Source organism: Myxocyprinus asiaticus, chromosome 37 (assembly GCF_019703515.2).
Source record: "Myxocyprinus asiaticus isolate MX2 ecotype Aquarium Trade chromosome 37, UBuf_Myxa_2, whole genome shotgun sequence".
NCBI lineage: Eukaryota > Metazoa > Chordata > Actinopteri > Cypriniformes > Catostomidae > Myxocyprinus > Myxocyprinus asiaticus.
Genome location: NC_059380.1, coordinates 8,922,629 through 8,936,216, shown reverse-complemented (window position 1 = coordinate 8,936,216; position 13,588 = coordinate 8,922,629). Strand labels below are relative to the sequence as shown.

Sequence of the window (13,588 nt, the reverse complement as noted above, 5' to 3'; positions counted from 1 at the left end):
GTGAAATGCCTCAAACACAACCGCGAATTGGCTGTTATTCCTCCTCATTCAAAATGTAAATTCAAGCCAACTGACTCATAACCAAGGAATTTTGGGTTAAGGAACGATAGTTTTGAAGGAAAACAGACGAAAATACACCTTGCCATCTTCACTAACATGTGATTGATGCTTTGTTCAACTCTACACAAGGGTGTGGTATTTATAAGAAAGGGGCAGGGTTTAAGCAGACTAAATGATTGGAAAAGTCCTGCATCACCAGAGAGAAATCTGTCATTTCACCGGAAGGTCGAGTTATTACATTTTGATTACAGATCACGAGGTAAAAATAAAAAATAAAATAAAACATATGCAAGGAATTGTTCACAATAAGATCAATAACATGCATTAAAAAAAAAATAGATAGGATGAATTTTCATTTCATGCCAACTTCAAAGTGTTGTTGGATCGTTCAGCAGACAAAATATTGAAAAAATATATTTTCAAGAACATTCAGGTAGACAAAAAACTCAGAAAAGTCAGATGAGATATAGAAGCTTTATACAACTTCATTCCGCCATTGAAGAGATGGTAAGTCTATCCCTCACATCCTCATTTTTATTCCCATTAAAAGTCAAAGATGGCGCTTGCGTGAATAACATATTGCATGGGTTTCGCAGTAGTGGGCTCTCGCTTAACGTAACCAATAACGTAAATCCGATGCTGAATTCGGAATGGCGCACTACCCATACTACTCTTACTACTTTTGCCATGTATGTCTATGGCAGAAATATTATGAGTAGTATGGTAGCATGTCATTTCAAACCCAACCCAAGTCCACAAGACGGAGGTAAGTTAGCGAGGGGAGCGCTTAAAAACAAAAATATTGAAGTGGAACGCAGCCCTAGTGTGCAAGAGCCACTGTGCACAATAGTACTGGTTTACTGATTTCTGGAATATTTCTACTTTAATCTAGTAGGCTTAATGTTTATTTACTTTTACATTAACTTATCTACATTTTGAAAAGAATATACTAGTACTTTTTCTCCAATTCATTTCTCCAGATCCTTAATTTATTTGTTGCAAAATTTCCTTTTGCAAACCGCAGAAAATAACACTGTATACCACATACTGTAGGTCTCTTGACGATGGTGATGTCCCATTCACAAACAAATAGTAATGATTTGTTTAGACCTCGGACAGCGCGAAATGGGTTTCCACAGGAGAATCTGAAAAGAAGAGATTGTTCAAATAATGTTTAAACACTTTGAACGTTGTGAAATGCTGAAGTTCCTCACGAAAAGATTTGTTCTTAAGTTCATATTTGTAAAATTAAACAGATGTGGTGTTCATGAGTCAATAAACTGTGGTTACCATTTACATTAACCAAGGTGCCATGTATTAATAATGTAATGTTTTTACAAGCTGTGAATCAATAATGACCAAATGCTCCCATGAAAATGTCTACAAATAGCCTAAATCTTGAAAACTCATAAAACCTAAAAGAGTTAACACAAATAGTCAATTATAAAACAGATAAACACCACACACAGTATACATAAGAATTTGTGTGTGTTTAACAATATTTTAATATATTCAAGTGTAAATGGCCCGAAAATACTTCATTGTCAATGACTGACAATAACGGAAATTTTCCCTTTGGATCCAACATTCATTCAGTTGTAGACTTCTGGTGTTATGTGGAGATTAAATACATTTAAATGGCAATATAAACTTTAGTTTCTGTTCATCATACTTCATGCTTTCACAAAATTACCTTTACTGGAATACAGTAATTTAAAGCATTATTTGTAAAGCATTATTTGATTGTATTATCGTTGTCAATGTGAATGTGTCCTTTGTACAGCCAGGAGTGCATATATTAGGAAGTCCTCATGATGGCACTATTCCCACAGCAATCTAGAATGCGTCAACCACATGTATCCTCCATTTCCACAGATTTACCTGCAATCTACAGGGACACATCAACATGGGAAGTGTTGAGAAGCCTGACCTCGACCAAGAATCTCTGAAATTTCTGGTAAGGATCTCAGCTCTCTTCAGGATGTAACATATATTTGCACTGTTCCTACCAACCCGAATCCATTTAAATGTTTATAAATAAAACAATAATAGCTGAAAATTGCCATTAAACTTTAAAATGGAAAAAGCTTATGAGAAAAAAATAAGATGCAATAAAAGTGTGTGCATGCGTGTGTGTAAACTATCACTTTAAGTTTAAATGATCTGACATGTAATTACTTGACAATGCAGTAATCAATAAGGTTATACATGAAACCATTAATGTGGTAAATGACAAGGCCATCTCAAGGGGACCAATACAGTTTTCTACAGGGTCACTGATTAGGTCATTTGTAGGGTCATCTCTGCAAAGATCTCATAGATTAGATTGTTGCTGAGATCCCAGTTCTGGTCACTAATCACTGTTTGATGACCACCTTGATTGGGTCCAAAATTGGATTTAACTTACAAATCCAGGAGTAATGGAAGTAACTGATGTCAATCTGGAAAGACAAGTTCACCTGTAGTTAACTGATGACTCCTCCAATAAGGCTTTAAATGAACTAATAAATAAGTCTTGTTGAGGTAGTCTGTGTAATAATCGGGGGGGTACTGGTAGCTCAGCAAGTAAAGATGCTGACTACCACCCCTGGAGTCACGAGTTCGAATCCAGGGCATGCTGAGTGACTCCAGCCAGGTCTCCTAAGCAACCAAATTGGCCCGGTTGCTAGGGAGGGTAGAATCACATGGGGTAACCTCATCATGGTCTATAATGTAGTTCTCGCTCTTGGTGGGACGTGTGGTGAGTTGTGTGTGGATGCCGCAGAGAATAGCGTGAAGCCTCCACATGCGCTATGTCTCCGCGGTAACGTGCTCAAAAAGCCACGTGATAAGATGCGCAGGTTGACGGTCTCAGACGCGGAGGCAACTGAGATTCATCCTCCGCCACCCAGATTGAGGCCAGTCACTACGCCACCACGAGGACTTAGAGTGCATTGGGAACTGGGCATTCCAAACTGGAGAGAAAAAAAAAACATACAAAAAAAGATTTTCTATGATATAATGTTGTCTTAAATGTCATGATGACTTTTCACTGAGCATCAGTGAGAAAATCGAGATGATCCCTGAGCCCCTGTAAAAAATGTAAACATTGCAGCAGTGATTGTATACATGTTATATGCTGAAATGAAAACAACTACATAAAGTTAACCTCATAAACAACATTAGAAAGTGATTGAGAAGTTGAGTTGGGCAGGTGACATATAAAGATCTGAGCCTGTGAAAGGAATAGTTCACCCAAAAAATAAAATTTTCATTTACTCACCCCCATGCCATCCCATTTGTGTATGACTTTCTTTCTTCTGCAGAACACAAAAAAGATTTTTACAAGCATATCTCAGCTCTGTAGGTCCATATGATGCAAGTGAATGGTGGCCAGAACTTTAAAGCTCCAAAAAAGCACATAAAGGCAGCATAAAAGTAATCCATGCGACTCCAGTGGTTAAATACATATCTTCAGAAGCGATATGATGGGTGTGGGTGAGAAACAGATCAATGTTTAATTCCTTTTTTACTATAAATCTACATTTTCACCAGGCCTCCTATGCACATTCACGAGGACAAAGTTCTTCCTCTTCTATTTTTTAGTGATTCGCATTCTTCGTGCATAGACTGTATATCCAACTACTGTGTTGGGAGGAGAAAGAAGAAAGGGAGGGATAAAGAAAAGGAAAAGTATATATCAATCATATTTGCACAACAGCCCAGTAAGTGGCAATATGCATGAAGAATGTGAATCTGCAAAAAAAAAAAAAAAAAAGAAGAAGAACTCTCATGAACATACATGGCAGGACTGTTCTAAAGTAGATTTTTAGTTAAAAAAAAAAAAGGAATTAAATGTTGATCTTTTTCTCACCCACACCTATCATATCATTTCTGAAGATATGGATTGAATCACTGGAGTTGCTTTTATGCTGCCTTTATGTGCTTTTTGGAGTTTCAAAGTTTTGTTCACCATTGACTTGCACTGAATGAACCAACAGAGCTGATGTATTCTTCTAAAAATCTTCATTTGAGTTTTGCAGAAGAAAGAAAATCAAACATCTGGGATGGCATGAGGGTGAGTAAATGATGAGAGAATTTAATTAATTTTTGGATGAACTATCCCTTTAAGAGGACAAAAAGCCATTCAAAAGTAGCTGTGTATTTGGACCTTTTTTCTTTCTTTTTTTTTTTGTCTTTTGCGAGCAACATAATGTTGTTATATAATTAAAATATTTACAAACCAACTAGCTTGTGAAATTGTTAAATGATTAGTTAATTAATTATCTATTGAGTCAATTATGTGATAAATGAGATTAGGTCACTGCACTCCTGCTTGGATCCCCCTAACAAATGACACCTTATGACCTTATCACAAGCGCACTGTGCTGTTCTTATTCAAATCTGTTTGGACCACGGCCACACTTTTTAAGTATATTACAAAGTACTTTGCATTTCAGTGGCAGATTTTGTAGTGTTAACATCATATTGTGTATCGTATGACTTCTGAAGCATTAGAAAAAGTTGGCTTTAATAGCTCAGTTTGTTGGATCCAACTCTCCTCTGCCTTTCCAGACCTGCTTTCATTTAGACTTTTAGTGCTTCAGACGTGAAGTAATGGCTTTAAATAATGGAGCATGCTTTTTACCGGCTGGATTGGAGGGAATGCAGCTCAGGCTCAGGCTCATTAAAGCTTAAACTAAATCTGAAATCCACTTGGGCTTCAGGGATGTGTTGAAGCGATCAAACCCAGCCGGTCCCAAAACGGCTCGGCTAAAAAACTCACAGTGAAACCACAAACACTGGTGTTTCAAAATATTGGTATTGCACCCTGAAAAGCCAAATGCTTTCACATGCACACCCTATGCCCAGGTGTACATCCTTGTTGTACATCTTTGGAACTATTTTTTATCAGCAGAGCAAAAACATACAAAATATCTAGCCATATTGTATACAAAATGTAAGTTACTCTATATTAATTCGTATTTATAAAACTGTCATATGTGAAAGCAATAGCACATATCACCTGTCAATCATAATTAATCATGTGATTTAGAATAAGTATCCTAAATGTGTTTTCTTATACAGTATATTCTGTTATGAAGCAATATAAGGTTATTGGTAAAGTCATTTATCTTTCTTTCTTATGGATGTATACATTTTATTTTGACATTTATTGTTCAGTGGTTGTTGAGTTTGAGTGACAGATGTTGGGGTTTGTGTTTAGTGGATGGTGCCGTATCAGTCAATCTCAGTGACAGACTTAATCCAGATTGGCTCCATCTATCACATCAGACTGACACAAACATCAGCTTTAATCTGACGCTTCACTGGTGGTCAACAGAAACACATCCATACAGAAAGAGGGAACTTTGCATCATATAATGTACTGTACAATCAGTGTATTTATTTTTTATCTGTGTACCATGAAAAAAAAAAAGAAAAAAAAAAGGAAAAATACATTTGATTGCATCATATAAAGTGCTATCAGTGTATTTAATTGTATTGCAAGTCTTTATAATAAAAGAGCTTATTCAAATTAATTTCACCACAATAATTTTAAATGTGAAAACACTTTTGAATGTTGGCTTTTAATTTTTTTCTATCTCACCTTACATGCACACATTGCTAGCTAATCTTTTTATGGAGAAAAAATGGGAGGAGATCTCTTTGAAGACTTCACGCTTGCGTGTCTGGTTGTCATAGAAACATCCAGTGACCTTGTCCAATTCCTTCTGTCAGTATGCACATTTGGGAGATGGGGGAAGACTAATCAGGGTATATGGGGGAACGCATGGCTCTGAGACAGCCTAGTCTGTCTGATGCCTGGTGACACCAGATAAAGCCCTGAGGAACACTTAGACACACAACAGCACACACACATATGCGTACATGTGTGCAGGATGAAGCAGCGCTTCATTTTCATATTTAGAATGAATTTTAACAGTATTTGAGAATAACAAACATAACAAATAAAATAAATAATTTCAGCATGATTGACCATTTTTCCATTCATAATAATAAACTTATAGTTATTTAGATTTCTCAGACATTTTAGGACTTAATTAAGGACAAGTAACATACATATGTAATAATCTGTAAAAGGTATACTTATATATTTTGTCTCACAACAGAGCTGCTAGATTCAAATATGGCTGAAAAACACATTTAAATTGCACCATGCACAGAGCAATTTTAATTGTGGTGGAAGTACTGAATAAAGGTGTACTTACATTACACAGTGTAAGTAATGTAACGTACATTATACAATGATTTGTAATTGTAACATTGGCAAGAGACAAACTTAAAACTAAATGTGAATTCAAATGTAAAACCTGAAGATTTAAATATTTAGAAAAATAATATTTACATGGTAAAATCATGTGACATCTATACAGAGTAAAACAAAATCTTAAAAAGATAAAAAAAAAAAAAAAGTGTCTGCTAAATGACAAAATGTAAATGTAAATAGAGTCCAATAATTAAAAATTACTTTATTACTTAATTGAAGATCACATGACAAATGGGAAAAGTGTAAAGTTTTCCTTAAAGGAAATGTAGTATATCATAAGATTCACTGTTGCACTAACAAAGATACTATCTATGTTTAAAATGATCTGCAAATGTTGAAACTTACAGACTGAGAAAAGAACAAGAGAGCCTCCATTTAAACCTTTTATATGTAATCTTATTGACAACCTACAGGTGCATCTCAATAAATTAGAATCTCATGGAAAAGTTCATTTATTTCAGTAATTCAACTCAAATTGTGAAACTCGTGTATTAAAAAAATTCAATGCACACAGACTGAAGTAGTTTAAGTCTTTGGTTCTTTTAATTGTGATGATTTTGGCTCACATTTAACAAAAACCCACCAATTCACTATCTCAAAAAATTAGAATATGGTGACATGCCAATCAGCTAATCAACTCAAAACACCTGCAAAGTTTTCCTGAGCCTTCAAAATGGTCTCTCAGTTTGGTTCACTAGGCTACACAATCATGGGGAAGACTGCTGATCTGACAGTTGTCCAGAAGACAATCATTGACACCCTTCACAAGGAGGGTAAGCCACAAACATTCATTGCCAAAGAAGCTGGCTGTTCACAGAGTGCTGTATCCAAGCATGTTAACAGAAAGTTGAGTGGAAGGAAAAAGTGTGGAAGAAAAAGATGCACAACCAACCGAGAGAACCGCAGCCTTATGAGGGTTGTCAAGCAAAATCGATTCAAGAATTTGGGTGAACTTCACAAGGAATGGACTGAGGCTGGGGTCAAGGCATCAAGAGCCACCACACACAGACGTGTCAAGGAATTTGGCTACAGTTGTCGTATTCCTCTTGTTAAGCCACTCCTGAACCACAGACAACGTCAGAGGCGTCTTACCTGGGCTAAGGAGAAGAAGAACTGGACTGTTGCCCAGTGGTCCAAAGTCCTCTTTTCAGATGAGAGCAAGTTTTGTATTTCATTTGGAAACCAAGGTCCTAGAGTCTGGAGGAAGGGTGGAGAAGTTCATAGCCCAAGTTGCTTGAAGTCCAGTGTTAAGTTTCCACAGTCTGTGATTTGGGGTGCAATGTCATCTGCTGGTGTTGGTCCATTGTGTTTTTTGAAAACCAAAGTCACTGCACCCGTTTACCAAGACATTTTGGAGCACTTCATGCTTCCTTCTGCTGACCAGCTTTTTAAAGATGCTGATTTCATTTTCCAGCAGGATTTGGCACCTGCCCACACTGCCAAAAGCACCAAAAGTTGGTTAAATGACCATGGTGTTGGTGTGCTTGACTGGCCAGCAAACTCACCAGACCTGAACCCCATAGAGAATCTATGGGGTATTGTCAAGAGGAAAATGAGAAACAAGAGACCAAAAAATGCAGATGAGCTGAAGGCCACTGTCAAAGAAACCTGGGCTTCCATACCACCTCGGCAGTGCCACAAACTGATCACCTCCATGCCACGCCAAATTGAGGCAGTAATTAAAGCAAAAGGAGCCCCTACCAAGTATTGAGTACATATACAGTAAATGAACATACTTTCCAGAAGGCCAACAATTCACTAAAAATGTTTTTTTTTTTTTTTTATTGGTCTTATGATGTATTCTGATTTTTTGAGATGGTGAATTGGTGGGTTTTTGTTAAATGTGAGCCAAAATCATCACAATTAAAAGAACCAAAGACTTAAACTACTTCAGTCTGTGTGCATTGAATTTATTTAATACACGAGTTTCACAATTTGAGTTGAATTACTGAAATAAATGAACTTTTCCACGACATTCTAATTTATTGAGATGCATCTGTATATGGTTTTGTTATACACTTTTCTCCATTCTGATGGTTGATGTGAACATTAACTGAAGCTCCTGACCCATATCTGCATGATTTTATGCACTGCACTGCTGCCACACTATTGACTGATAAGATAGTAGCATGATTAAGTAGGTGTACAGGTGTTCCTAATAAATACTGAGTGTATTTTAACAATAAAAACAGCTAAAAGCTGTTCTAAAAAAAAGCACAGCTTTGATAGTGTCAAGAAGTGTCCTTTAAAAATACTCAGATGCATAAAAGTATTAATTTTCTTTATGACCTCATTCTCAATGTGGCACACCATCACAATTAAACATACTGCATGTCAAGTCACACAGTACATTTACACGTGCAGTTAATCAAGTTAGGTTTTTGCTTAATCAAGCTACAGTATACATGACATGATGCATAATAATTAAAGGAAGGATGTCAGCTGAGGAATTGCCATTAATACACATCTTGCATCACCTCCGATTAACGTGTGCATGTGCTAGATGGCATGATCTAGGTCTGTAAGTCCAACTTTGCAAAAATCGGACTGGTACGATTTCAGTCGAACTGAAACATTAAAGAAGAATTACTGTTTTAGTCTGACAAATGTTTAAAGTTAATTTAAACTTACTGACAAAAGAAGAAAGTCAACCAAACCTGAACATGTAATGCACACCACGGGAAGTGATGTGGAGTCCAGCTGCTGCTGACATGCTCATTTATCAGCATGACCTTGCTTAACTTCCATCAAGATTCTTCAAAGGCTCCCATGATGCCGCTTAGCAATTATGATAACTTAAAAAGAAATATCTAGAAATAACTCAAAACTCATGTCCATTATGGGCAAAAACGGTGCCTTCATTACCAGGACCAAGCAATCTTTTCCACATAAGAGAACCCATTTGCACGTTCAATAGTTGCGTGGCAGGAAAAATAACCTTGGCGCGAGGTGAGAGGAGGGCTCTCGGTAGCCGAACAAAGACGAGGCAGGGAAGTCAAACTGTTAGTTAATCAGTTCAGCAGCTTCACATTAACCTTTGACGTTAGCTGTGTAAATGTTGATGAGGGTTTCCGTCCCCTCAGTGTGGGAGATCGGCAAACATTGTGCTATACAATTAATATCACTTACTCAAGGACAATCTTATTATTATCATGCAAAGAATCACAACTCTGCATTAATGAGGTTGTGTTAAATGATTGTGTATATAATTATTGCCTCTAAACTGCTGTCTTATTGTGGAAATCAACATATTGTGTCCCTTGTACCATAGTGAATCTTGTTTTACTACCGTTAATGACTACAGACCTGTTGCTCTGATGTCTGTGGTCATGAAATCATTTGAGAGACTGGTGTTGGCCCACCTGAAGGACATCACTGGACCCTTTCTAGATCCCCTTCAATTTTCTTATCGAGCAAACAGGTCTGTGGATGATGCAGTCAACATGGGATTGCATCATATCCTGCAACATCTGGACAGACATATGCAAGGATCCTTTTTGTGGACTTCAGTTCGGCTTTCAACACCATCATCCCAGCTATTCTCCAGACTAAATTACACCAACTCTCTGTTCCCGCGTCTGTCTGTCAGTGGATCACCAGCTTTCTGACGGACAGGCAGCAGCTAGTAAGACAGGGGAAATTCACTTCCAGCACCTGTACAATCAGCACTGGTGCCCCCGAGGGATGTGTGCTCTCCCCACTACTCTTCTCCCTGTATACAAATGACTGCACCGCCAAGGACCCCTCTGTCAAGCTCTTGAAGTTTGCAGATGACACCACTGTCATCGGCCTCATCTAAGATGACGATGAGTCTGTATACAGAAGGGAGGCTGAACGGTTGGCTCACTGGTATAGTCAAAACAACCTGGAGCTGAACACGCTCAAAACGGTGGAGATGATCAAGAACTGTACACTTCCAGAGTGAGGAAAAGGGCTGGAAAAATCACCCTGGACCCCACTCACCCTGCCCACTACCTTTTTGAACTGTTGCCTTCTGGCAGGCGCTACAGAGCACTGAGCACCAGAACCGTCAGGCACAGGAACAGTTTTTCCCTCAGGCTATCCATCTCATGAACAGTAAAAACTGCCCCATTAAGCAATAATTATGTGTAATACACAGCTTAATCTATTTATATTTATCCAACGTACCATACCTCTTCTGCCATTACATTCCCTTGCTTCTGTATATAACAGATTTGGATTTGTATATTGTGCATACCTATATCTTGTCCTATTGTGTATTTCTATAAATACTTTATTTTCTATTCACTTTTTATTTTTATTCTATTTTTTTATTTATTATTATTATTATTATCTCTGTCTTGTTGCTGTATTGTTTGTGGACTGGAAGCTTCTGACACCAAGACAAATTACTTGTATGTGTAAGCATACTTGATAATTCAATATAAATAATACCTAATAATTGAAAAAAATAAATCAGTTGGTCTATGGAGCATCATTTTCATTTTCAGCATCATAAACACTGCTTTTTAGTATGCTGTGTCAAGTGAAAATCTCGTCTTGAGATCCCTGCATTCTATTGTGCTTCGTCTAGGTGTCAAGAACATGTCCCATGTGTGAGAACTCCATTGTTCAAGACACCGGCTCTCATTCCAGACTGATCTCACAGTGAATTCGGAAACAACAGGTTGACTTTTCTTTAGTTATAATCAGTCTGTGCTGACTGAAATTTTCAGTACTGCCCCCAGTGGCCAAAGTGTGAAGGTGTGGTTTGGCGTATGTGCACGTGTGAGCTCCATTTTCCGGGTGTGATCTCCATGGAGGGGTACCAAAAGCGAGTTGTTAAGCAAGTTTGTTTCAGCTGTACAGGCTGTAATACAGTGAAGAGGAATGCTTATTTATATAAACTGTACCCCCAAACCTAAACCTAACCATCAGTGGAGTAAAAATTAAATGTTAGAGGGAAAAATGCAAACTCCAAATCACGCACGTCACTGATTACGTAAATGGGAATGGAATTACTTTCAATCTGGTATCCAAACCTGGGTCTCCCACACTGCTGATGTGATGTGTTTCCAGTCACGCCACAGGGGAAGGTGAACCTGGAGCAAATGCAATCAGTGAGTCGGCATAATGTGGCCGATCCTAGGGTACCGTAAGTATCAGAAACAACATGCGGACTTCCCGTGTGATCATGTTGCGCATTCTGTGGCTGTGAAGTTTGGTGAGGTGTGCTGACTGCCCCCTGCTGGCACGGCTCGTAAAACACGAAGTTGCATGTACTTGAAGCATGATTGTTTAGATAGTAGGACAATACATACTTTTATTATGGAATTTACGTACGAGTCAGGAGGCATGATTAGTTGCATACATTTTTTTACCCGCTACTTTTAATATAATTAATAGCACTAAATGTATGTGTTAAATCGTCAGACCTATTTATGGCTCTGGTCCCTCCTTCAATGCAATTCTGTAGTATTTTTCCCCCAATTTATCTTCCGCTAGCGAAAATCATCTGATCACTTGCTTTGAGTGTATTTGGCACCATTCGTATCTGTAAGTTGACAAGTTACGCAGCAAAATGTAATACTTAGGGTTAGGGGTATGTTCAGATCCTAACCCTAAGAATCAGCAATAGTAATAGTGATGCTTGCCCAAGCAAACACTACTAATAATCTTGTGAATGCTCATAGTATCATTGTGTTTTTGTCCCCTCAACTGAAATAATCATTCTGACCTTTAGAGGATGCTGTTGTCATTAGCACAAGGCCTATTTGAGAAAGAACTCTCTTATTCTCACTTTTTCTCCTACTCTCTTTTCTTTCTCTCTGTCCTGACCCAGTCTCTTAACCTGCATGGGATGACTTTCCATTAGTGAGGAGTATAAACAGTTACAGAGGTAAAGAGAAAAGGGAGGGATTGTTCGCATATTTTTAATGCCACACCAAATGGTTCCCCAACACAGTGAAGTGTGACTGTGAAAATGGATTACTGTGCAGATTTCAGCCAAACACTGTCAGGAGTACGCCGCACTGATGCCAACATTTAACAGCTTACAAACACAACCCAAATTCATCACCAAATATTCATCTTTTCCTCTGAGACTAGAGTGGGAGTTTTGTTTTAGAGGCTTGGAAATGTAGACTGCAAAAATCACTTTCTTAATCACTATTTTTTTTCTTTTTCTTTTTTTTTTTTCTTTTTTTTTTCAACAGTAAAATTATCTTAACATCCTAGATACATTTACAAGATGTTTACATTACTAGACAATTACAAGATACATTTACTTGAGAAGTAAAATTTCATAAGAGATGTTTTCAGGGAATATATCTTGAATTATTGTATCCTTTTTTCTTTTCTTTTCTCGTTGGCACATTAAAATCTTGTTTAAAGCATAAACCATAAGATTTATGCTTGCCAGTGGATTACGATACATTTCTTTGAAAACAAATCTCAATATCTTATGCAATTTTGCTTCTCAAGTAAATGTATTGTTTTATGAATGTTTAGATATTTTATACTGGTAAACAAGACAAAAATACTGATTGATAAAATGATTTTCTTGCGATGCAAATGTTACTTTATGGGGATGGTGGTACTCATTCAGGAACTGTTTAGTAACCAAACTGCTTTTCCAAAAGGTTTGAAAAGAACTAATTAACAGTAATGGGAAACTCTAAGTTGATCAAGCCAACAGTCGTGACTCGTGAGTGAGATGTGATTAAAACTGTCTTCTACCTCCAGTCATACAAATCAATGTCTTTTTGTCACTCTGGGCTCCTAAGCAGACTTTGAAATGCACAAGTGTTATCAAAATCTGTGGTCACATCTCACAAATGTTGTAGATATGGGTGGGTAAAAAATATTGTTTTCCCGATTAATCGCGATCTTCATTTGAACGATATCGATTCATAAATCCCAAGATCGATCTTTCACTCAATGCTCAACCCTCCACCATAATGAAAGGAAATCACTCGCATTTGCAAGCTAATTTCGCGTTTAGGGTTGCCACCCGTCCCATATTTAAAGATAAAATGACGCGATTTGTCCCGTATTTAAGCTGGTCAGATGGCGTCATGGAGAAATCGTCCCAGATCGCCAATTTAACATTGATATAAACTGGAAAATGTGCCTACGGCGGGTAAGGGACCGTCTGAAAAGTCCATAAATTGTGCTAAAACGTGTTAATGCTGTGGAGGGTGTGGTAAGGGACCGTCTGAAAAGTCCACCAATGGTGGTAAAACTGTGTTAGTTTTTTTCTATATAAATGTTCAATAAGATCAAACAATGTATGAA

General features: G+C 37.5%; 1 pseudogene; it reads left to right on the top strand.

Annotated features, from left to right (window-relative positions):
- The window catches only part of LOC127427832 (repressor of RNA polymerase III transcription MAF1 homolog), a 59,411-nt pseudogene extending 48,661 nt beyond the window's left edge, over positions 1–10,750 (top strand).
- The last annotated feature ends 2,838 nt before the right edge of the window (positions 10,751–13,588 follow it).